The 24,727-nt window shown below is 39.7% G+C and overlaps 1 protein-coding gene and 1 pseudogene across 4 annotated transcripts in view; one reads left to right on the forward strand and one right to left on the reverse strand.

Annotated features, from left to right (window-relative positions):
• ZNF148 (zinc finger protein 148) overlaps nucleotides 1-24,727 on the forward strand; it is a 121,514-nt gene that overhangs the window by 2,135 nt on the left and 94,652 nt on the right. The gene's annotated exons all lie outside the window — the stretch shown is intronic.
• Nucleotides 9,975-13,081, reverse strand: LOC144305313 (dnaJ homolog subfamily A member 1 pseudogene; annotated as a pseudogene).

Below are 24,727 nucleotides of genomic sequence, written 5' to 3' on the forward strand. Positions count from 1 at the left end.
AATGTTTGAAGTTTAACAGACTTAAGTATAGCATGTCATTATTATTTTTATTCCCTTTTAAATTGCATGAAATAATATACATACATAATTAAAAAGTAAAATTGTCCTGAGGGAGCTTATAATGAAAAGCAGTAGCCCCTGTCTCACCCGTCTATTGTGGTCCCACTTTCCAGAGGCTACTACTTAATTTTTGTAGTTCTTATCATGCTTTTCCTCAGGTCTGCGGGTAATGTGCGTGTACTGTTATTTCTCGATTGATCAAAATGACATTGTGGAGTCAGAAGACTTCTATGAATGGAAAGGATTTGTGTCGCTGGCGTTGTTATCCCCATTTTCCTCCTTTCAAGCCTTTGATGGTTATTATTTTACCTTTTTTATTCGCTCTCTTTACATCTTTAGATAATGTGCTTAAAGAGAGAGCATTTAAAATTTGACTGGAAATAGACTGGGTGAGAAGGTAAAGTGAAGCTTAAGGGATGGACCTGTAAGAAACATTGGGTTGTGGGAAACAACATCTTTGCCGCATAAGGGTTCCTGGTTACAGATCTGAGGAGGAGTTGCTCGGCAATGATAGTTGTTCATCTTGGAATTAGTTACAGGTCGACTGTGCAGTGTTCTTTGACGGTCTTCTGGAGAGTTTTAGAGTGGGGAATCTGGGAATGGATTAAAATGACCCTTGATTATTCTTTCCAGGCTTCTGTGGCAATTATTACAGGAGTTTTTAGGAAGGAATAAATTGGTGTGGATAATGTGTTTCCTTTTTTGTGGAGGGAGGGAGGGAGGGAGGGAGGGATGGGGAAATGTGATAAAAGGGGGAAGAGGATGAAGGTCAGGGTATGATGGAGGTGGTGATAATTTTGTAGGAGGCTAAAGAAAGGGTAAAGGATTCTGAGGACATTTGGATATAGTTGATGTGAAAGAGATTTAAAATTACAGTGGTGAGACTGAGGTTTGTGGCAGTTACAAGGAAATTTGCATATTTAAGTCACTAATATGGTGGGAATAATGGTGGAAGAAAGTATGCTGCTCATATTTTAGGGTTGATTCATAAAATACCGATTTTTGAAATTTAGGTGTGAGGTTTAACGTCACCAACAAAATAAGTCTGTCGACAGATGGGGAGAATAGAAAGAAAACTTGCTCCCCTTTTCAGAAGTCTTGTTTAAGTAACCTCACCTCTGGAGAATCCTTACTTTGGATAAGAACAGCATTCACATGCAGATTATATACTGCTAAATCTTGTATTTGCTTATGGGAATTATTCTCTCCTTGTTTTGAAAGGGCTACTAACCTACCCTGGAGCCCAGACTTTCTTTTATCTATGGGGAAACTCACAACAGTTTGATTTTTAAGTGCTTATATTAAATACCTGTTGAATGACTGATAGAAAGTAGTGTTCACTGTTAGTTAAAATAATGGGACTGTGTCAAATTGCTAAGTACCATGGGAATACTGTAGACGAAATTGTGTGTGTGTTGTGTGTTTGAGAGAGTGAGGGACAAAGGGGATAGCTGACTGCTGAAGCCTTTAGATTTAAGGGAAGAAGAGAGAATGGATTAGAATGGGACTGGAAAAATCCTGCTGAAACATTGAAGGGGTGGGACCAAAGATTCTTGTCTGATCTGAGGCTAGTTTAAGCTGAGTAAATTATTATTATTGTTATTATTTTTGAGAGAGAGCATGGCGGGGAGGGAAGGGAGAGAGAGAATCTTTTTCTAAAAAAAAAAGAGATTTTATTTATTTATTTATTTATTTATTTATTTATTTATTTGAGAGAGAGAATGAATGCATGTGCATACCTGCGAAGGAGATGGGGGGAAGAGAGGGAGAGATGAGAGGAAGAGAGAGAGGGAGAGGGAAGGAAGGAATGTGGGAGTAGAGGGAGGAGCAGAAGCAGACTCTCCGCTGAGCAGGGAGCCCTGGACTCCTGGGATCTTGACCTGAGCTGAAGGCAGATGCTTAACTGACTGAGCCACCCAGGCGCCCACGCCCCAGAGATAATCTTAAACAGGCTTCACACAGGGCTCAGTCTTATGACCCTGAGATCACGACCTAAGTGGAAATCAAGAGTTGGACACTTACTTAACTGACTGAGCCACCCAGGCACACCAATCTGAGTAAATTTGAAATCTGGATCTGGAGTTGGTGACTGGTTTAATTTGGATTTTCTTACCTAAATGACTGCTTAGAGACTTAGCTGTTTTAAGAATATGTCTGATTTAATTCATTTTTGGCATGATAATAAAAAACTGTTAGGTGAAATTTCTTCCCTTAAGGAATTTATAGTATTTTTATTCTTTTAGGCGGAGAAAGACAGTTATGAAGTAATTTAGTAATAGTGTAAGATTTCAAAAAGTTGATTTAAAAAAAAAAAAACTAATCAAAAGTATGCCTCCAGAGGAGAATTTATGTATTTTGGTAGTCATTTTTACTAGTAGCATTCAGAACTTTTTTGGATCACTTTTTCTGAATTCCCTTCTGAGCCTCTAGCACCTTCTATGAATTTATCTATTTAGTGCCTGTTGTGTGTTGTAGGGGGACTGGACTTGTAAAGGTGGGTTAAACATGGTCCCTACCCTCAGAGTTCATTATCCCTTCAGAACGGCACAGTTATAAATAATAGGAGGCATAATGTTACACTGAATAGTCTCATTGGTGACAAATCTTTTTAGTCTGAAAGATTTGATTTTTAGAAATGCTGAAGATCGGACCCTGGGTGGCTCAGTGGGTTCAGCTCAGACCCTGGAATGGAGTCCCACAGGGACTTCCTGGTCAGTGGGGAGTCTGCTCCTCCCTCTGCCTCTCCCTTTCTCCAGGCCTGTGTTCTCTCTTTTCTCCTTCACTCTCTCTCAAATAAATAACTAAAGTCCTAAAAAAAAAAAAAAAAAAAAAAAAAAAAATGCTGAAGATCTATCAATAGCAAATAGAGTGAATAAAGAATAGTTTTGGTTTAAATTCAGCTAGTCACAGAAATAGGAATGGTTTTCTTGGTTGACTTAACTGATTTTGGAAAACACTCTGAGAGGAAGTTGGAAATATGTTGAGCAGTGGTGTTCGTTTCACTTGTAGGTAGTCAAACATCGAATAAATGTTGGTGAAGTGCATCAGATGGTTGGATGGTTAGAGTGAATAAATAGGCTAGTGGTACCTCCCAGAGGGTCGCACTGAGTTTAATATGTAAATAAATTCTGGGTTTATTTGTTAACAAACACTTTGATTACTGTGAACAGGATGGTTTATGGTTAAGATCCCAAATGAGTTTTATGGACAGTAAATGCTGTAGGAGTTCAGGGAATGGAGAAATGAATATTGGCTGAGGTTTGGGGAAAGGATTTAAGTGTACCATACTTTAGCTAGATATCTGAAAGGATTCCTTAGGGATCTCAGGAGAGGAACTAAATTGCTCCAAATTTCTCTTGCAGCCCTAGAATGAACCTAGAGTCTGGATCTATTTTTGTCTAAATGCTTTCTGCCTATTTCATTTTAGCTACTCCTACTGGTTTGTTCCTCTTCAAATTCTCCTTTGCTGGGTAGATTTTGAGCTCCCTGGAACAACGAAGGGAGGGGGTCTGTTTCCATCTATGTCTAGTGTAACTTTTAGTTTTTCCTTTTATGAGCCTGTACCCCACAAATTACTTGGTCTCTGTGAGTGAAGAGCATGAGTCAACTTGGCTCTGCTATCCTGGCATTTTCCTGCGTGCTTTTCTCAAATCTGCTTTCTGAATTACAGAATAGAATAGTCAGAGAATTGAGGGCATATGTCTAGTAGACACATGCTTGTTGAATGAATGAGAAAATATCAGATAATTCAGGAGCTCTAAATGATCTATATGTTTCTGATAGTTTCAGTTTATTTATTCATAACCTCCCTTTTTTCTGCAAAGGATTTAATGGGGCTGACAGATAAATGTATGCTATAATATGAGTTGAAATAATTGAGGAAGTCTAGTTGAAGAGAAAATGAAAGAAGAATCTGTTTAAAAAATATAAGGTCTATTATTATGAATGCTAGAAAACTAGGAATAAAGTGGAGGATAACCAGATGGAGAAGGAAAGGTGTTATCCCACGGAAAGTATGATTATGAAAGAAGAACAAGATTATTGATATATGATAGCTTATGTTTAGTGCAAAGCAAAGAAGATTGAAAGTGTAAAGGATTACTTGAAATGGTTATTTTTGGGAGGAAGATGGTAAGACAATTTGAAGGATAAGAATAAACAGGAGTTTAGAATGTAGCAGAATTTATTTATGATGTGGATTTGTAACAGTTTTCAGAAAATGATGGGGTGAGTTCAGTCAACAGATAATGAACATTTGCTATATGTAAAAGCATTGTTCAGTGTAGTCAGGAATAAATCCTTTGGGATTTATAGTCTAGTAGTGGAGCTGGACTTGTGCACAAATAACTCCACTATGATCAACATAGAAGGAAAACGATGTTACTCAAGTTAAAAGGTAGGAAAAAACATTTGACTAGGGGAAAACCTGGGACTACATTTAATGGCATGCAAGTGGTATTTTAGCTAGTCTTTGAAGAGATGGATAGGATTCTGGCTGGTAGAAATATCTGGAAAGTGAGCATTCCAGTCTGAGGGATTAGCAAAAACAAAGACTTAGAGGTGAGAAAGCCAAGGATTTATGGGAAATAGTGAGTTAGTGTTTAACCTTTTTTTTTTTTACCATGATCCACATCTTCAGCTAATAAAATGCATGTATGAATATGTGTATGTATAAAACAAAAAGCTTCAATAACCATATCCCTTACCATGCTGGATGCACGCGTATGTTTCCCATTCTGCTCTGTTTGGCAAAAAAGTAAAAAATAAAAAAAGGTGGCTGTCGCTCACACACTGATTTCATGACTAAACAATTGATCACAACTTATAGCTTGGAACACAGAGTTCGTGAATAGGCCATAATATGATAAAAGGTAGGAAGAGTCAGTGGGGTTGGGTAGGAAATGGATGGCCTTGGAAGCTAAGCCAAGTAGTTTGTATTTGATCTGATGTTGTGCTTAGTAAGCAAACAGGCTAGGTTGTAGTCTTGGCCCTTCTGTTTTACCTGTGCTATTATTATGGAGAGAATTACTTCCTTTTGAGACTCCACTTTCTCATCAAGAAATTGATAATTATTATACCTTCTGGCAAGGGTTATGGTGACGATTTGAGGATTAAAGTATGCTAACGTAGGATTAAAGTACGTTCATGTATCATTAACGTATAGCTACTCAACTTTTTTGAGTAGAGAATGGAATAAAAGCCTGTATATTAAATACCTTCATCTGATGATAGCTGTACTGTACAGGGGAGATTGGCGGCAGTGTGGTGGTATAGTAAGATTGAGGGCGGTGAGAAACGCAGTTAGGAGGCCACTGGAGAAACTTAAGGGCTTGAATTTGTTTGATAGCAGTAGGACTAGAAATGAGGGGGGAGAATGTGATTGGATGGTGAGCGGAGGGGAGGATGACTGGAAATTTAGAGCTGTGGTAAGATTCAAAAGGCAGCAACTGAAAATGGAATATAGGTTGGGGTAGGTTAGTGGGGGATGTTTGAGTGGGAAGTTAAAGTTTATTGCATATAGCAGGTCCTCAATTATTTGTTGAATGATTAAATACGTAAACAGAGGAGTGATTTGCAAGTGGAGACAGTAATGGATTGGTTTGAGAAGGAGGGGTGAGATTGAAGGGTGCTTTTGCGCGATTGCAATAATTTCTTCAGGGAATATTTTTGTATATACTGTGCACAAGGTTCCATGGTAGGCATTGTGAAGGATATATGTTTATAAATGACATCATTTTCTTCAGGAGTTTATCCAGGGACAAAAATGTGTACACATCTGTCCATGACAGAAGTACCTATGGCAGGTTCGACTTTGGAGAGGAGTTGGTGTGTAGCTTAGGCCTTAAAGGATTATAGCAGGCAAGTGGTGAGGGTTGGTATTCCAAAAAGAGGGAGTGTGATAATGAGTGACAGAAAAGTTGCGGATGCTTTTAGGGTTTGGTGGTCTAGATGAGCTGGAATTTAGGGTTCATGTTATGAATGGAGGGAAATAAGGCTGTAAAGTAGAGGAAACATCACAATCTAGTCTAAATGGGTTTTTAAATATTTATTGAGTTACAACCTTATTTACATAAAGTGCTGAAATCCTAAGGTTACAAGACAGTGAGTTTTTGTAGGTAGACCTTTATGTAACCGCCATCCAGTTCAACATTTCCAACACCTGGGAAGGCTCTCTCGTTTGTCACTTCTAAGTTGATGTCCCGCTCAATGAAAAGTAACTACAGTGACCCTTGAACAACATGGGTTTGAATTGTACAGGTCCACTTACAAGTGGAATTTTTTTTTTTTTTAAGATTTTATTTATTTATTCATGAGAGACAGGCAGACAGAGAGGCAGAAACACAGGCAGAGGGAGAAGCAGGCTCCATGCAGGGAGCCTGATGTGGGACTTGATCCTGGGTCTCCAGGATCATGCCCTGGGCTGAAGGTGGCGCTAAACCGCTAAGCCACCAGAGCTGCCCTGGAATTTTTTTGATAATTACAGCATAGTACTGTATTTTCTTTATGATTTTCTTAATATTTTCTTCTCTTTATTATAAGAATGCAGTATATATTACATATAACATGCAAAATATGTGTTAATCTATAGTTATCAGTAAGGCTTCTGGTCGACAGTAGGCTATTGGCAAAGTTTTTGGGAGTCAAAAATTACGCCTGAATTTTTGACCACTGTGGGGAGAAGTTGGCTCCCCAACCTCTGCATTGTTTAGGGTCAGCTGTACTATTCTGATCTCTATCACAACAGAGTAGTTTTGTTTTTCAATTTCTTTTTAGTGGTATCATACATCTGTGTCTGGTTTCTTATGCTCAGCATATGTCTGTGAGATTCATCCATGATGCATATAGCAGTAGTTCATTCTTTTTCATTTCTCTGTGGGATTCTATTATGAACATATCACAGTGTATTTATTCATTTCACGATTATTGGAGAGTTGGCTAGTTTCTATTTTTTGGAAGTCTAAGGATTTTTAACTTTGCATTGGGGAACCATTGATGATTTTTGATGAGGAAATGAGGTGATTTAAGAAGACATATGTGGTGACCTGTTTCGTCATGTTTTGTTTTTGCAATGAAGAGAACCTCGTGACTAGGAGACAAGTCAAAAGGCTATGACAGAAGTGTGAAGTGTTGAAAACCTAAGTTTTGGTGGTGGTAGTGGGAATAAAAGAAATGAGATATATAGAAGAAAGAATTGAAGGTTTGATGGCAAGTGGCTTTTGGGGAACTAGAGGAAAAGAGAAAGAGAAGGAAAATTTTGGGGCTTTTCTTGGGTAACTGAGGATGGTAGTGCCATTAATAAAAATTATTGGATCAGTTAGCAGAACTATTTTGGTGGGGAAGAATAATTACTTTGGTTTTAAGACACATGACCAGTGTGTGAGGCACCAGTGGAAGTATGCAAGGGGACTTACTTAGCCAGAGTTAGAAATACCGGATTCAACTGAGGAAGGAGGTCCAGTAGAGACTTGGGAATATGTACCTCGAGTTGGTAATTGAAGCTACCACTAATTCTGGATTTGGTAGCGTCATAATGGCAATAAAGTTATTTGGACTAATAATTAAGGTATTAATTGAAGCAATGATTGAAGAATACAGGTAAAAAGAAATCATCACATATTCCAGTTCCTAAGGAATACATTAGGTTGTAGCAGAGGGGGATGGTTTAAAGGTTATTTTTGGGAGCTGAGGGAGGATATCCATATGAGGAATGAAAATGTAGAAGCAATGTTAAGGGATGAGACGCTGAAGGGGGAGAGAATTAGAGAAAGCTACCGGACAGAACTTGGGGAAAATATCCACTATTTGGCCTAAGTAGAGGACCAGTGCTTCTTGGAGACAGAAGCAGCAACTAGAGAGACTACAGTAGAATACTGTGGTACAGTGACATAAAACAAAAGAGGTCGTTCACATGTCCTTGCCAGAGAGGGGATAAGGACTTGGGTGGTGGGTCATATGATTTGGTACATACAATTGTTTTTTGGTCTTCAGGAAAGCAGTTCAGAGACCACAGTGCATGGAGGTAAAGGACTGAGTGGGTTGGGAGAATATGGAAACATTGAATGTAGGAATTGTATTAAGTTTATTTTAAGAAGGAGGAACAACAGCTCTTTTTCCAAAACTAGAGGCAAGAAGTAACAGATGGATGAAGATACAGCATTTTAGAAGCTGTAAAGAGGATTTGATTACAGGTGGAGAAGGTGTGATTTGAAGGAATTTTATGGAAGAGATTGAGTTTTTGATGGGATTAAAGATTTAAATATGAAAATGACTTGGATTAGTCAATGAAATAGAGAATTACATTTAGAATGAATCAGCCATGGAAGATTTCATAGCTTTCTGGTAGCACTTGACACCCAGTGTGCGGATGTAAAGAAAACAGATGGTGAAGATTGTCATTGGGGAGGTGCATGGTCAATGTAATGGAAGGTCATGATATTCTGAAAGGGAGTAGTAAATGGCTGATGGACAGATTTAAATTGTGAAGGGAGACTAGGGAAGCCAAAAGGATATAAGGAGCAGGTGTAGAACTATAAAGTAGTTGTGGTTTAAAAAACAACAAAAAAGAAGGTCTCTGAATGATAATCCTAGGTATTGCACTTCCAATTGATGACCTATTTTCCTTTTTTTTTTTTTTTTTCTATTTTCCTTTTTTTATGTGTGTGGGTGGCTGAAGTGCGGCTGAAGGTTTTAGGAGTTGAGGAAGCTCAGGTTGTAGAAAGTACTTCAGCATCCATTGTTGAAGTTACTGAGAATAATAGCTGAATGTGGGCCAAAGTAGAATTGAAGTCTTTGGGAAGGAGGGTATCCTGGACCTTGGTAGATGTTGCAGATGGAATGGTTTAAGTGAGTAATGTAAACTGCCAAGATACATTTTAGTAATAGTAGTGGCCCTTGGGAGCAAGAAGCAGTTGTAGCAAGCTGAAGGAGTAGGAGAATGGATAGCTAAGTCATGAGAGAAATAGGTTGTCCAGGAAGAGCCAAGCTTGAGATAAGATGAAGGGGTGGCAAGAGATGATAGTGTCTGACTTACAGCGTGGGGATAAACAGATTTGTTAACATTTACCAGCTCTTTTAAGTTTATACATTTAATTTAATTTATAAACAAATTATACTTGCAAAATCCTAGCCATTCATATGCAAGGCAAAAAAAAATAAAGTAGAAGTGTATTAATATTAAAGGCAAAAGACAGAGTAGTTTGTTGACAGTAGAACATGGATAAGCTGATAGAAGCTAGTAAAAGGGTAGAACAGAAATGAATGAGGAGGTTCGAGTTGACCTGAATAGGAATAAAGGGTAAGATGAAGAGGAGAGCTTAAGTAGCTTTAGAGAGAAAATATGGGGAAAACAGAATTCTGTCTAGGAAATAACTAATGCCAGGAGCCTGTTCCTTCTCTGTGCACCTAAGGACAGTCCTTGCCACTCTTTGACAGTCCTTTTTGTGTACATAAAGAGGTTCAGGTGAAAAGTGGGAAGAATGGGGTGGATGGTAAGAAGGAGGTATCCTAAGGAATCCAAATGGTCTCTATAGTTTTTTTTCTTTCTTTTTTTTTTTTTTTTTTTTTTACCTATAATGACTTTTATCTCATTTTTTTTAAAGCTTTTTTTTTTTTTTAATTTTATTTATTCATGAAAGAGAGAGAGAGAGAGAGGCAGAGACACAGGCAGAGGGAGAAGCAGGCTCCATGCAGGAAGCCTGACATGGGACTTGATCCCAGGTCTCCAGGATCATGCCCTGGGGTGAAGGCGGCGCTAAACCACTGAGCCACCCGGGCTGCCCTATCTCATATATTTCTTAGTGTTCTTTTTTTTTTGAGCTTTTATATATGAGTTTATTCTTCATTTAACTTTTAAAACACTACTATAGTTGAATATTAAAACAAAAACAATAGCAGGTAGTGAGCTATGATTATAGTCCTTCACTCATTCACTACTGCATATAAAATGCCAGCAGCAGTGTTATTCTTCACTGGTCCCATTAAGAGATCTGACACTGAACACCACCCCTAGGATGATGATCATCATCCTCATGCTTCCCCATTGTAATGGCACCATCTTTCCTGATTGGGATCGAAGTCCACCAGTGCTACTTGTCCATTTCATCAGTCTCTTCTACTTCCTTCCTCTCTGGTAGGAGTTTTTCCAGCAAAGAAAGTTTATCAGGAGAGAGAAAGCCGTTCTCAGGGAAGTTTACCTTAAATTCGATGATTAAGAAGCAACCCTTCTCATATGGCCTACGATAAATTGGCATGCCTTTGTTTAGCACATGCTTGATATCCCCATGCTTGACAATCTGACCTGGATGAGAGTTGATGACGATTGTCAAGAGTAGATAATGGCTTTTGAAAGCCACACAGGGCTTCAACCAGCTGTATATCCATACACATGAAAAGATCTTCTCCTGGTCAAGTAAAAATAGCATGGTCCTTTTGACCTAAAACAATGATAATATCTCCTGGTTCCGGTCCTCGTTCTTGGTCTCCCTCACCATGGAATGTTGTCTTCTGGCCATCTTTCATGCCTTTGTCAATATGCACTTCTACTAGATTCTTCTCTCGAACTATCTTCCTTCCGTCGCAGCTTTTACATCTATCTTTAGGACTGATCCGTTCCCCATGGCACTCCATGCACACAGACTGAATTTGGTGAACCATTCCAGGTCCTATCTGATGAATTCTTACTTGCATGCCAGTACATTGGCAATTGGGACAACATTCGACTGCTCCTTTCTTACCACCTTGGCCTTCGCATTTATCGCAAATCACATTCTTTTGCAGAGCTAGTTTTCTTGCTGCACTATTATATAAATCTTCTAAGGTTGCTGAGAGCTGACATACAACATTTTTCTCTCTCCTTTCTCTCTGCATCCTTCCTCCTCCTCCAAAAAACATATCAAAGATCTCCATGGGGGAGCCAAAACCAGTACCAGCTCCACCTTCTTTAATTGCCTCTTCTCCTCCTTTTCTTTGCATCAGAGAGCACTTCATAAGCTTGAGAAATCTGTTTTAACTTCTCTCCTTCATTTGGATTCTTTATCAGGGTAGTACTCAAGGCCAATTTCCTATAAGCCTTTTTCAATTCCTCCTGGGTGGCATTGGGTTTGACGCCCCCCCCCCAACATCATAGGAAGTGGTTTCTTTCACCATTTTCTACAGCCAGCGAGAGGGCCGAGGCTGGTGTGGGAGAGTGGGAAGGAGCGCGTTTCCAAGCATTTTGGAAAGTTCCCATATATTTCTTAGTGTTCTTAGGAGGCTGGTTGTGTTTTCTCATTTCACTTACTACCTATATAGAAGTTAAGTCCCAGATGTACAGTTCTAAACATGCTTCCCTGGCTTGTTTGTAGTTATTATTGATTGAACATGTTTAAAGGAGCTGTATTGCCAATTCCAAAAACAAAATATAGTTAAAACAAACTGTTTTGTTTTGATTTGTTTTTAAATCCCAGTGCTTGAAGCCTTCATCATCTTCCATTGATGGTATTTAAGACCTGGACCAGGCTCTTTATTTTTTGGCTTTGTCTTTGCTCTCAAACTTTTGCTTGTCCACTTCTGCAGTAGTGTTCATTTTTATCACTTTGTTGTCTGTCAACTTTTCCCTTGTACTTTCAAAGGCTTGACTCTCAGTGCTGACCCAACTGTGGTTTTTGAGATTCTCCACCAGTGCCTTGCTGTGGTCCTGGCAGCTGACATTTTAAACCATTCACTGGCCCAATGCTGTATTCTTTAAACTCTTTGCGTTTGTATTATATTCCTTATGTGATTAAGTCATGCTTTCACCCTCTGAACAAAGAATACTTTCTGAGCCTCCCTGTTTTTGATGTTACGCACGTTTCAGAGAGAGCATATTTAGTGGTAGTGAGACAAATATGACAAGACACAAAATACATGTTACTGCTGTTCCACCTAAGTGCAGCTTTGCTTCAGGATTCCTTCTAGAATCTAGTCCTAGGTCATTCATCACTCTCCCCCTCCATCCCTTCTACATTTAGTCAGTCACCAAAGTTAATGATGAAGGACCTATGGAGACCAGGAACTTTGAAAAGCCTAAGAGAGTCCAGGGAGGGCACTTTGACCATTTCATGTTTTTGCTGTAACCTGCCTGATTTGGTCTGGAGTGGTTTACCAGGACCTGCCTCTGACATAGCTTGGCCTCTGAGTGAGAGTATATTCTGAATATCTGAGTGGGTTCGCGGATTAGATGAATGATGGATATCTTAAGGAAGGTATTGGGCATGATTGTAGTGGAAATGGAGAGAGACGGTTTTACTGGTAATTGTATTAATTTCACAGATTAAGTGACTTCACAAGATAGAGGTTGGATGCCTGAAAATCTTAGTTGGCATCAAGGAGTTTTCCTTGTAAATTTGACAAGAGCCGGTATCCCAGAGATTAGGATGAACTACACACTTGATGTTTTGTAGGGGCCTTTATGTGTGTGTCAACACATCCACGCCTGCGTGTGTAGATACATTTAATGATATAGAGTGTTAATTTGATTAGATTCTATAATTTGGGGAAATGGAAATGGTAGTCTTGAGTTGGGAGTGGTAACTGGCGTGGTAGAGAATGTTTGGAAAGATCACTGTCAGGTTATTGGGGGTATATGCTTGGGAAATGGATTTTTCAGGGACTAGTAGCCTCTCTGGAATTGGTTCACAAAATTTGAGGGCAGTTTGGGGCAAATTTGTGTAAGTTGGAGAGCATCAGGTCGGAGGGAATGAGGGAACGCCACGAAATGCAGTTTTGAGAGAGCCAGGAGTCGGTTTGGTGGGAGCTGATGTAAACTGTCAAAGTTCATTGTGGAGAGGTTTTGAGTAGGTCAGTGGGAGAAGTCATGGAAGGAATTCGTGAGGAAGCTTGTTTATACCAGAAGAGTGAACTTGAAGAGTAACATTGGAGAGGCGGTTTGGGGGAGATCGTGTTTTTGGGGGGGACATAGGTCAAAAACCGGAAGGCAGGGGAAAACTTAGGACGAGTGAGGTACGGTGTGGAGCATCAGGCGGAAGGGCTAAGCAGGAGTTCCCGAGTCGTGTCTTACCGTGAGGAGCCTTTGCCGGACGCGGCCTCCCGGGCGGTGGTTCGGGGCGGGAGGGGCTGAGGCCTCCCGGGGCGGGGGCGGGGGCGGGGGCGGGGGAGGAGGAGGAGGGGCGCCGGCCTGAGGAGGCGCTGGCCTGAGGGGGGGGCCGGCCCGCGCCCCGCCGCCGCCGCACGCACGCACGCGGCTCGCCGGCTCCCTTTGTTGTGAGTGTGCGCGTGCGTGAGCGCCCGCGTGCGGGGGGCGGGGGCGGGGGCGGGGGCGCAGGGACGTCGGGCTCCGCGGGCAGGGCCGCCTCGCGACACCCGCCTTCCGGGTCGCGGCCCTGCGAGCTGGCGGCCGGCGCGTGCCGCGGCGTCCCTCACGCCCCCCCGCCCCCTGCCCCCCGCCCCCTTCCCGCACGTGCTCTGCGGGCGGCTCGGGCTCGCGGTCCCCGTGGTCCCCGTGGTCCCCGCCCGGCGCGGCGCCCTTGGCCGCACTCGCACGGCGAGCGGGGGCGGGGGCGGGGGCGGGAGCGGGAGCGGGAGGGGGGCCCGCGAGGGGGGCCCGCGAGCCGCGGTAAGGCGGCCGCCCCCCGCCCCCGCCCCCGGGACTTCCTGCCGCGTCGGGAACCACCGCGGGGTGCGCTCCGGAAATGCAACAGTTGGAGCCTCGTCCCCAGACCGTCCATTAAAAGCAGCCTTTTTTTTTTTTTTTTTTGGTTTTACATAATTATGATTGTGTAGTTTGCATATAGAGAGAGTCTTGCAAAATTGGGCACGGCGTGATTTTTTTTTTTAAAAGCATTAATCTTCTAGGGGGTAATGGTAAAGGCACCGCTCAGTTGTGAAATTTCAGCTATGTTAAATGTTGCTATAAATAAAATCCTGTGCAGATTTTTAGATTTAATATAGCTAAAAATACGTTTGCAGTTGTCCCTTGGTGCAGGAGGAAGCCCTGGGTTCCGCGGTGCTTGTTTCTGGGCAGATTTTCAGGATTGTCAGCATGATTCGGGTGCAGGACCTTAACCTGGGTGAATAATTTGCTTGAGATTACCAGTCTGTTTTGCAACCGGGAATAGACTCTGGGTCTCTCATTCCCAGTCTGGTGACCTATCCGAGAATAGACTGAGGAAACTGGGTATTTTTCTGTTTGGTGCAAAATGCAGGCGGAGTTGATTTCGTAGTGAGTATTAAAGAGCCGGAAAGTGAATGTGTGAACGTTTGATTTTCTGTTGCAACGTTTAAAGGTAGTTCTCCACGTGGTCTTCGGCCTTTCTTTGAATTACAAAAGGCAGCTTAGGATATTCCTCGAGGCTAACCTTTCTCGGCGTTTGTAGCCCATTTACACTTGATTAAAATAGATGCTTATTGTAATTAACTTTTTCACGTGGGTATTCTCTGGCTGGAGAATAGCAGGTAGCTTGTGAATGTTCAGCCTCACAAATGCTAGGGAGAAGAGGAATTAGGTTAACTTCATTACTCTCTGGTTCAAAAAATTTTGGCTCTTTTTTTACTGAAGATGCCTGAAAAGGTAGAGACGGAATACCTGTGGATTTTCTTCTCAGCTTTATGTACTGTTATTCTCCCTATTACTGAATTAGCTACGCACAACAATATTTGGTTATCAGGTGTTTTGGTGTGCCTTTTACGAAACAGTACCTTTTCTTTCTTTTTTAAGATTTTATTTATTTGTTCATTCATTCATGAGAGACACAGAGAGAGACAGAGGCAGAGACACAGACAGAGGGAGAAGCAGGCTCCATGCAGGGAGCCCCATGCAGGACTCAATCCCGGGACCCCAGGGTCAGGCCCTGGGCCAAAGGCAGGGGCTAAACTCTGAACCACCCTGGGATCCCCCGAAGCAGTACCTTTCATAGTATAGGAGTTGCAGTTGGGCTTTTTTGTTTTGTTCGTTCCTAACCTTTCTTATCCCTTTCCTCTTGTATCACAAAAACAAAACCCATCTTTCTTCTTCCTCCTTCCCATCTCCCAAAGAACCTGGACATTTTTAATAATTTAATACGATAGTTCTTCACCAGGGGTGATTTTGGCAACCCCTAGAGACATTTTTGGTTGCCAGTGCTGGGGGATTCTATTGGTATCCAGCAGGTGGAAACCCTGACTTCAGGTTGAGAATAACATTCTCCCAAATAATTTAAATTTATAAAAGTTATTTATAATGTGATTGAAATCTCTGTATCACATTGTTATAAACTTTTTTCCAAAGTTGTCATTAGAATGATCATGGGTCAAAGGTTATGGATATATTTTAGGTAATCAGTACTTGGGGTTTGGGAGCTGCAAGATTAACAAATTTAACTCTTGGTATGTACATTAGGAAATGGGGTTTCAGAGAGATTGTGACCTATACGCGTTCTCATGGATAAAGCAGAGCTCAAGTCTCTCGTTTCTATTATAATTTATTTAATTAAAATTTTAGTACTGAGAGAAATAGTATTGATCATTTCTGCTTGGTATACAAATACGCATAAATAATTGAATTACAAAATAATTGCATGGTGAGACTCTCAGTAGTTAGTGAATTGTTACTTTTTCAGATTCCCATGTGTTTGTTGAATTCATCAGCATGGTTTTGTTACTGTTGTAAACTTGGCAGCATCTGCTTTTTAAAAAAGTGTTTGGAAAATTTAAAAGGACCAAATACAGTTTTAAAACAATTCAAAGTTAATTATGATCTCTTAGGCAGCATTGCAAAGTGGAATCATCTTTGGGTGTCTTGAAGTGTTGCCTATGAGTTATTGTGCTAATTGTCAATCTGTTCTAGCAGGATCCTTTGGTTTAATTGTAGAAAAAGATACTGGAACTTTCAGGTGAAATGTAATTGGATGAAATATAAATTGAGTATTTAGATGAAATATTTTTAAATTGAGCAGTGTATTGTCAGAGGAATATGTATCAGTGGGTTCTTTTTATGTTAAAAAAATTTTTTTTTGGTAGTGTTTTTTTGAAATGAGTAAAATGACAAGGGATCTTATCATTATTATTTTATTATTTTATTTTTTATTTTGTATTTATTTATTTTTTAATTTTTATTTATTTATGATTGTCACACAGAGAGAGAGAGAGAGAGAGAGAGAGAGAGAGAGAGAGGCAGAGACATAGGCAGAGGGAGAAGCAAGCTCCATGCACCGGGAGCCCGACATGGGATTCGATCCCAGGTCTCCAGGATCACGCCCTGGGCCAAAGGCAGGCGCCAAACCGCTGCGCCACCCAGGGATCCCTCATTATTATTATTTTAAAGATTTTATTTATTCATTCATGAGAGACACAGAGAGTCAGAGACATAGGTAGAGGGAGAAGCAGGCTCCTGCGGGGAGCCTGATTCCAGGACCCCAGGATCACGACCCTGAGCCAAAGGCAGACGCTCAACCACTGAGCCACCCGGGTGTCCCGACAAAGGATCTTATAAACAAAGATTTCTTTAAAAACTTTTAAATAAAAAATTTATAGAAAAAAATTGAAATCCGTATTAATGAAAAGAAAAAATCAACTGGAGAAGCTGCTGTTAATATTTTGATATATGACCTTTTTATATTTTCATTAACTTTTTAAAATTGAAAATTTTAAATAAAAAATTAAACAGTATCGTGAACCTCCATATAACTAGCTTCAACAATTAGCAATTAATGGCCATTCTTGTTTCATCTATACCTCTACCCAGTTTCTCCCCTTTCATATTATTTGTTAAAAAAACTTTATTTTGAAGTAATTATAGACTTACAGGAAGTTGCAAAATTAGTAGAATCCTATGTATCCTTTACCCAGCTTCCCTCAGTGGTGACAAATTTTATAAAGCTCTAGTAAGACATTAAAACAAGGAAATTGACATTGATACATTAATCTTACTATTAACTGCCGGATTTACTCATTTTGCACTATTTAACCTGAATTCATTTGTGTGCCTGTGTGGTTCTCTGCATTTCCCCCCATGTATAAAAGTTCATTTAACTACCACCACAGTGAGGATACAGAACTGTTCATCTCCACAAAGAAAACCCCTCATGCTACTCCTTTATGTTTGCATCTCACCCCAAAGCCTCTCTCTGTCTCTTTGCAATCTTATTTTCCATCTCTTTAGTTTTGTTATTTCAAGAATGATATATTAACACATACTTCATTGAACCAAAACTCATTTTTTAAAAGATTTTATTTATTTATTCATGACAGACATAGAGAGAGAGAGAGAGAGAGAGGCAGAGACACAGGCAGAGGGAGAAGCAGGCTCCACGCATGGAGCCCAATGCGAGACTCGATCCCAGGACTCCAGGATCGTGCCCTGGGCCAAAGGAGGCGCCAAACCGCAGAGCCACCCAGGGACCCCCCCCCAAAAAAAAAACTCATGTTTTGAAGGACTTTGGGTATATTTACTATTTTGTTACTGAGAAATAAAGTGATCATGAGCATTCATGTACAGGATTTTGTGAACAGTTGTCTGAAATAAATGCTCGAGTGAGCTTTTTAGGTTATATGGCAAGGGCAAATTTAGTTTTATAAGAAAGTTCCAAACTATTTTTCCAGAGTGGCTGTTCCATTTTACATTCTCATCAGCCATGTGTGAAAGATCTACTTATTCTGCATGCTTGCCAACATTTGTTTTTATCATTATTTTTTATTTTAGCTGTTCTAATTAGGTATATAGTGATGCCTTATTGTGGCTTTAATTTTGCATTTCCCTAATGGCTAATGATATTGAACATCTTCATATGAACTTACTTGTTGTCTGTTCATGCCTTTTTCTCATTTGCTAATTGAAATACATTTATTTCTTTATTAGTAAGTTTTGAGAGTTCTTTATATGTTCTAGATATAAGACTTTATCAGACGTGGTGTGCAAAACATTTTCTCAGTCCTCAGCTCATCTTTTCATCTTCTTCACAAGTTCTTTCACAGGGGCAATGCTTTTAATTTTGATGAAGTCTGGTTTCTTTTATAGATCATGCTTTTGGTTCCATGTCCAGGAACCTTTTTCCTTAAGTCCTGAAGGATGTCTCCTGTGTTTTCATCTAAAGTTGTGTAGTTTTACGTTTACATTAAATTCATGATCCATTTTGAGTTAATTTTTATATAAAGTTGTGAGATTTTAGGTCAAGACTTTTTTTTGCTGATGGATGTCCAGTAGTTCCAGCACTATTTGTTGGAAAGATTATCTTCTTCCATTGAATTGTATTATCTGTTGGTCTAGTTTTGGATTTTCTGTTGTGCTGATCTATATTATATGTTTGTCCCTCTGTTAGTACCACAGTCTTGATTAATGTAGTTTTTTAGTGTATTATTATTATTTTTTAAAGATTTTATTTATCTCTTCATGAGAAACACTGAGAGAGAGAGGCAGAGACCTAGGCAGAGGGAGAAGCAGGCTCCCTGCCCGGAGCCCAATGTGGGATTGGATCCTGATCCCGGGACTCCAGGATCACGCCCTGAGCCAAAGGCAGATGCTCAATTGCTGAGCCACCCAGTATACTCTTTAGGATTTTATGTATATAAGATCATGTCATCTGTAAATAGAGGTGCATTTTACTGCTTCCTTTTCATTGTGAATGCATTTTATTTAATTTTCTTGCCTAATTTTCCTTGTTAGAATGTCTAGTACAGTGTTGAATCAAAGAAGAGAGAATAGACATTTTGTTTCCAATTGTAGGGGGAAAGCATTAATTATTTCACCCTTAGGTATAATGTTGTTAGATTTTTTATAGATGACCTTTATCAGGTTGAAGAAATTTTCTTCTATTCCTAATGTCCTGGGAGTTTTTATTGTTAAGAGGTTAGATTTTTGTCACATTTTTCTTCATCTGCTGAGATGATCTACAAAAAGATAAAGGTTTTGTCCTATTCTGTTGATAGGGTGTATTATTTATATTACTTGATTTTCAGATGTTAAACCAGTTTTGGAATTTTTTCTTTTTTTTTTTTTGAGATAGAGAAAGAGTACATGTGTGCATGGAGGGAGGGCCAGAGAGAAGAGAAAGAGATAGAACCTTAAGCAGGCTCTGCACCCAGCATGGAGTCTAATCCCAGATCCCATGACCCAAGATCATGACCTGAGTCGAAACCAAGAGTCGGATGAAACCAAGAATTGGGCACTCAACCGACTCAGCCACTCAGGTGGCCCAATGATAATTCTTTTTAATCCTTATATTGGTGATTTGTATCTTTTCTGTTTTTATTTGTTAGTCGTATTAGGGACCTAAAATTTTTGCTTCATTGATTTTCTCCATTTTCCTGTTTCAGTTGCATTCATTTTCTGTTCTTTATTATTTCCTTCCTACTGCATGCTTTGGGTTTATGTCCCCCTCCCCCCTTTTTTTAGTTTCTTGTGGTAGGTAATGAGGTTATTGATTTGAGATCTTCATTTCTTTTTTTTTTTTAAATATTTTATTAATTAATTAATTAATTAATTAATTATAGTCACAGGCAGAGAGAGAAGCAGGCTCCATGCACCAGGAGCCCGATGTGGGATTCAATCCTGGGTCTCCAGGATTGCACCCTGGGCCAAAGGCAGGCGCCAAACCGCTGCGCCACCCAGGGATCCCAGATCTTCATTTCTAATGTAAGCAGTTAGTGCTATGAATTTCCTTTAAACTAATGCTTTGCTGCATTTCACAAATTTTGACGTTTTAATTTTCATTCATTTTTATGTATCTGTGTATATTAAATTTTTCTTTGAGATTTCCTCTTTGACGTATCAACTTTTTAGAAGTGTTTTGGTTTTTTCCTGTGTGTTACGAGGTTTTTCTGTTGTTTTTCTGTTACTGATGTCTAGTTTAAGTCCATTATGGTCACAGAATTCACTCTATTATTTTAATTCTTTTAAATTGGTTGAGGTTGGGACGTCTGGGTGGCTCAGTGGTTGAAAAGCTGCCTTTGGCTCAGGTTGTGACCCCGGGGTCCTGGGATCCAGTTGTGCATCAAGCTCCCTGCAGGGAGCCTGCTTCTCCAAACTCTGCCTGTGTCTCTGCCTCTCTCTGTGTGTCTCTCATGAAGAAGTAAATAAAATGTTTTTTAAAAAAATTTTGTTGAGGTTTGTTTTGTAGCTCAGGGTATGGTCTGTCTTGGTAAATGTTCTCTGGGTGCTTGAAAAGTGTGTTAGGCTGTCATTGGGTAGGGTATTCTGTATACAGTTGACCTTTGAATGACATGGGCTTGGGTTGTGCTGGTCTACTTATATATGGATTTTTTACAGTACTGTAAGTGTGTTTTCTTTATGATTTTCTCTAACATTTTATCTAGTTTTATGTAAAAATGGAATATATACTACATGTAAGATAAAAAACTCTGTGTTGATGTATTATTTATATTACCAGTAAGACTTCTAGTCAACAAGTAGGCTTTAGTAGTGAAGTTTTGGAGGGAGTCAAAGGTAAGCATGGATTTTTGTCTGGGTGAGGGATTTGTTCAAGGATCAACTGTATATCATTTATATTCTGTTGGTTGGTTGTGTTTTAATATAGCCACTGTGCTTTTCTGAAAAGTATTGTTACAGCTTTTTCATTACTTTATTTTCAGCATATGTTATCAGATTTCTTGTTAGCAACATACAGTTGGGCCATTTAAAAAAATCTGCTCTGCCAGTCTGTCTTTGATGAGTTTACTTAGGGTATCTGCATTTAAGGTAATTATTGATGTGTCATCACTTATGGCTGCAATTTTTTTTTTTTTTTTGCTTGTTTTGGTTTTTGGTTTTTGGTTCTCTTTTCTTGCCTTCCTGCAGATTATTGGAACATTCTTTAGGATCCCATCTTTTATAATGTGTAGAAGATCTACTTACAATGTTTTTGAGTCTGTCTTGGTGTAGTTTTTGCAGTGGTTGTTGTAGTTATTACCCGGGTGATTTATAACTGTCTGCTGATATCAGCAGATTACAACGTCAACAAATGTGTGTAAACTTCTATATTACCCTTTACCTTCTCAAGTTTTAAACATAATTGTCTTAGGTATGAAATGGTGTTGCAATTTTTGTTTCAATCATCAAGTATGATTTATAAAACTAATGATGGAAAAGATAATCTGTTGTATACCAATAGTTCTTTTCTTCCTGTTGGGAATGTTTTCTTCAACCAGTCTTTATAAGTATGGCTGCAAGTGACACATTCTTCTAGTTTTTCTTGTTTTGGGAATGCTTTGTAAAAATGGTTTATTTGTTCCTTGCTGTGGTCTCAATGCATTTCCCTAAAATTCATACACTGAAATTCTATTAGGAGTTGGGGCCTTTGGGAGGTGATGAGGTCATGAGGGAGGGGCCCTCATGATTGGAATTGGTGCTGTTATAAAAGAAGCCAGAGAGTAATTCCTTTGCCCTTTTCTGCCCTGTGAGGATACAAAGAGAATTCCGTTACCTGCTAGAGAGCCTCACCCAACTATACCAACATCCTGATCTGGGAATTCTAGCCTCCAGAACTGTGAGAAATAAACTAGTGTTGTGTATAAGCCACCCATTCTGTAGTATTTTGTTGTAGCAGCTTAAATGGATTGTTAAACAGATGTTTAATAATTCCGGGGCAGCCTGGGTGGCTCAGCGGTTTAGCACCGCCTTCGGCCCAGGGCCTGACCCTGGAGACCTGGGATGGAGTTCCATGTCGGGCTTCCTACATGGAGCCTGCTTCTCCCTCTGCCTGTCTCTCTCTCTCTCTCTCTCTCTCTCTTTTTCTCTCTGTCTCTCATGAATAAATAAGTAAAATCTTTAAAAAAATGTTTAATAATTCCTGAAGAATAGTTTCATTAGATATAGAATTCTTGGTTGGCAGTTCTTTATTTTTCCAGTATTCAAAAAGTATATGCCTCTTTTCTTGGTCTTTCTGATTTCAGATGAGAGATCTGGTGTCATTTGCATTGTTGTTCTATTATAAGTAGTATGTTGTTTCTGTCTGCTGCCTTCAAAGTTTTTTTTGTTTTTAATTTTGAACATTTAATTATAGTGTATCTTAGTGTAAATTTCTTTGTGTTTATCCTGTCTTGGGTTTGCTCAGGTTTTTGGATTTGTAAGTTTGTATTTGCCACATTTGAGAAGTTTTCAGCCATCATTTCTTCAGATACTGTTTTACCTCCTCTCTCTACTTTATCTCTGAGACTCCAGTGATATGAATGTTGGATCTTTTGTTATTGACCTACAGTTACCCAAGATTTAGGTGGTTTTTTTTCTTGTTTCTTTCATAGTTCACGTTGGGTAAGTTCTGTTTTTCTGTCCTCAAGTTCAATGATTCTCCCTGTCATCTCCACGTTTCTACTAAGTTTATCCAGTGACTTCAGATTTTTCTTACTGTATTTTTTAGCTGTATAATTTTCTTTTGCTTTTAAAAAATAAACTCTGTGTTTCTGCTTCGGTTTCCCATTTTCTCACTAGTTTTGGGAAAATTTATAATTGATTGATGAAGCATTTTTATTACAGTTTTTAAAAATCCTTGTCAGGGCAGCCCCGGTGGTGCAGCGGTTTAGCACCGCCTGCAGCCCAGGTCGTGATCCTGGAGACCCAGGATCGAGTCCCATGTCAGGCTCTCTGCATGGAGTCTGCTTCTCCCTCTGCCTGCGTCTCTGCCTCTCTCTCTCTCTCTCTCTCTCTCTCTCTCTATGAATAAATAAATAAATAAATCTTTAAAAAAAAGTCTTAAAAAATAAAAAAATAAAAATCCTTGTCAAATAATTCCAGTGTCTGATTCATCTCTATGTTGGCCTTAGTTGATAATCTTTCCTCACGTTGTGACGTCTTGAGTCATTTCTATTTTATCTATTAGTTAGGAGGCTCTGGGTGCTATTTATATTTTTATTTTAGCAGACATACCCTATTTAGGTTTAGCATACAGATTTTGGCCTACTTTTATAGGCTGTGTTTCCAGTGACAGTTTAATTTTCAGAGCCTTTGTGGTCACCTTAATTGATCCGATGCTGCTAGGCTCCCACTAGTCCTTGCTGGTGCTGCCTAAGGGAGCAAAAGAGTTTTCCCCATGCAGGGTTTCTGGTATCTTGAGATGGGAGAGGATTGTGGTAGGATCCTCCTACTATTCATACAGCGTCTCCGCATTCTTCCCTGCCACCCTGTCTCTGGGTGAGGGAGGAGTGGCTTGGCCTATACTCAGCTGCTTGCTCTGGTTGTGTTCCTCAGTTTTGCCTGCTTGTCTCTGTATCTCTAGGTGGAAAACCGGTTGCTCAGGCCAAGTGGATAAGGAAAAATTTCTTCCCCTGGTCTTTGTTGTTGGCTGGACTTCTGTTTGGATCTCCTCCTTATATTGTAGAGGGACTCCAGTTTAATTTGGGGGAGGAATGTGACTATCTGGTCTGCCTTCTGTTGCTAAGTTGGTGGTCGGGAAATGCCAGTTTGGATTGCCTTTTTCTGTTGGGGGTGGGGACTAAAAACACCCTGCTATTTTTTTGTTTTTTTTTTTGTCTTCCTGTCCCAAACTGGTTCACTGCCTCCTTACCATTTTCAGTTTTCCTCTGGTTGTCTCTTGTATTATTTCAGTGGTTTATAATTGTGCATAGTGAGGAGGGGCAGGGAAAAACAGATTTGCACCATCTTGTCTAGAGTGGGAGTTCAAGTTCCTTGATTTTTGTGAACTTACATGATCTCCAGTCAGGTTATATCAGTTTTGAAAATAATGGTATATGGATATGTGCTTTGTGAAGTTTTAAGCACTATATTAAAGCTTGCTTTGGTTATAAATCAGAATATCAGACACCTAAGAAGTTTTTGGCAAGTCAGCCCTAGCCTGTTAAAGACGGTGCCAGGGAATAGATATGTGCTATTTTACTAGGCATCTGTCACATAAACAGAATTTTGTTATGTAGTTAGTTAAAATGAGGTTATAAATCCTGAATATTTTCTTCAAAGGTGTGTTTGTTTAATAAATTATTTGCACCTAAGATGTTTAATAATTCCAGTGGTATATTATATTAAATATATATTACATTTTTCAGAGCAGTACTGAAAATCTTGTATTATGCAACCAGTTTAATCTGTTTCTGATTCATAGATTGAAAAGGGCAGAAATTTCCGACTTTTCTAAGTGAGAGTAAATTGGCCCAAATAAGAAAATGCCCATTCTACTTTAGCATAAACCTGTGTTTCTAAATGATGAGTTGACTTGCTAAATTGACTTCTATTTAGAAAAAGCCTCACAAACATATTTCATGAATTGTTCAAACTTAATATAGTTACTACAATTACAGAGAAATCACTGTGCTCCTTTGCAGCCACTTTTTGAGGTATTCTCTGAATGACTCTGATGGCAAATCATCAGTTTCCTAATCAGATTAAAAACCATTTGTTGCAGACAGCCTCTCCTCTGCTGTCCTGCCTGCTGCTCCCTTGTGTTGTATTCAGTAAACTTCTTTCTCCTTTAAAAAAACAAAACGGGGGGATCCCTGGGTGGCTCAGCGGATTGGCGTCTGCCTTTGGCCCAGGTCGTGATCCTGGAGACGGGGGATCGAGTCCCAAGTAGGGCTCCCTGCATGGAGCCTGCTTCTCCCTCCTCCTGTGTCTCTGCCTCTCTCTCTCTGTGTTTCTCATGAATAAATAAATAAAATCTTAAAACAAAACAAAACAAAAAAACCCATTTGTTTTATGTGTGGGCATACCTCTACATTGTGTCTAGTGTAATTCTGGGCATGCATTCTAGACAGAGATAAAAATGATTGTGGTGTT

The sequence above is a fragment of the Canis aureus genome, chromosome 35 (genome assembly GCF_053574225.1).
Source record: "Canis aureus isolate CA01 chromosome 35, VMU_Caureus_v.1.0, whole genome shotgun sequence".
Classification (NCBI taxonomy): domain Eukaryota; kingdom Metazoa; phylum Chordata; class Mammalia; order Carnivora; family Canidae; genus Canis; species Canis aureus.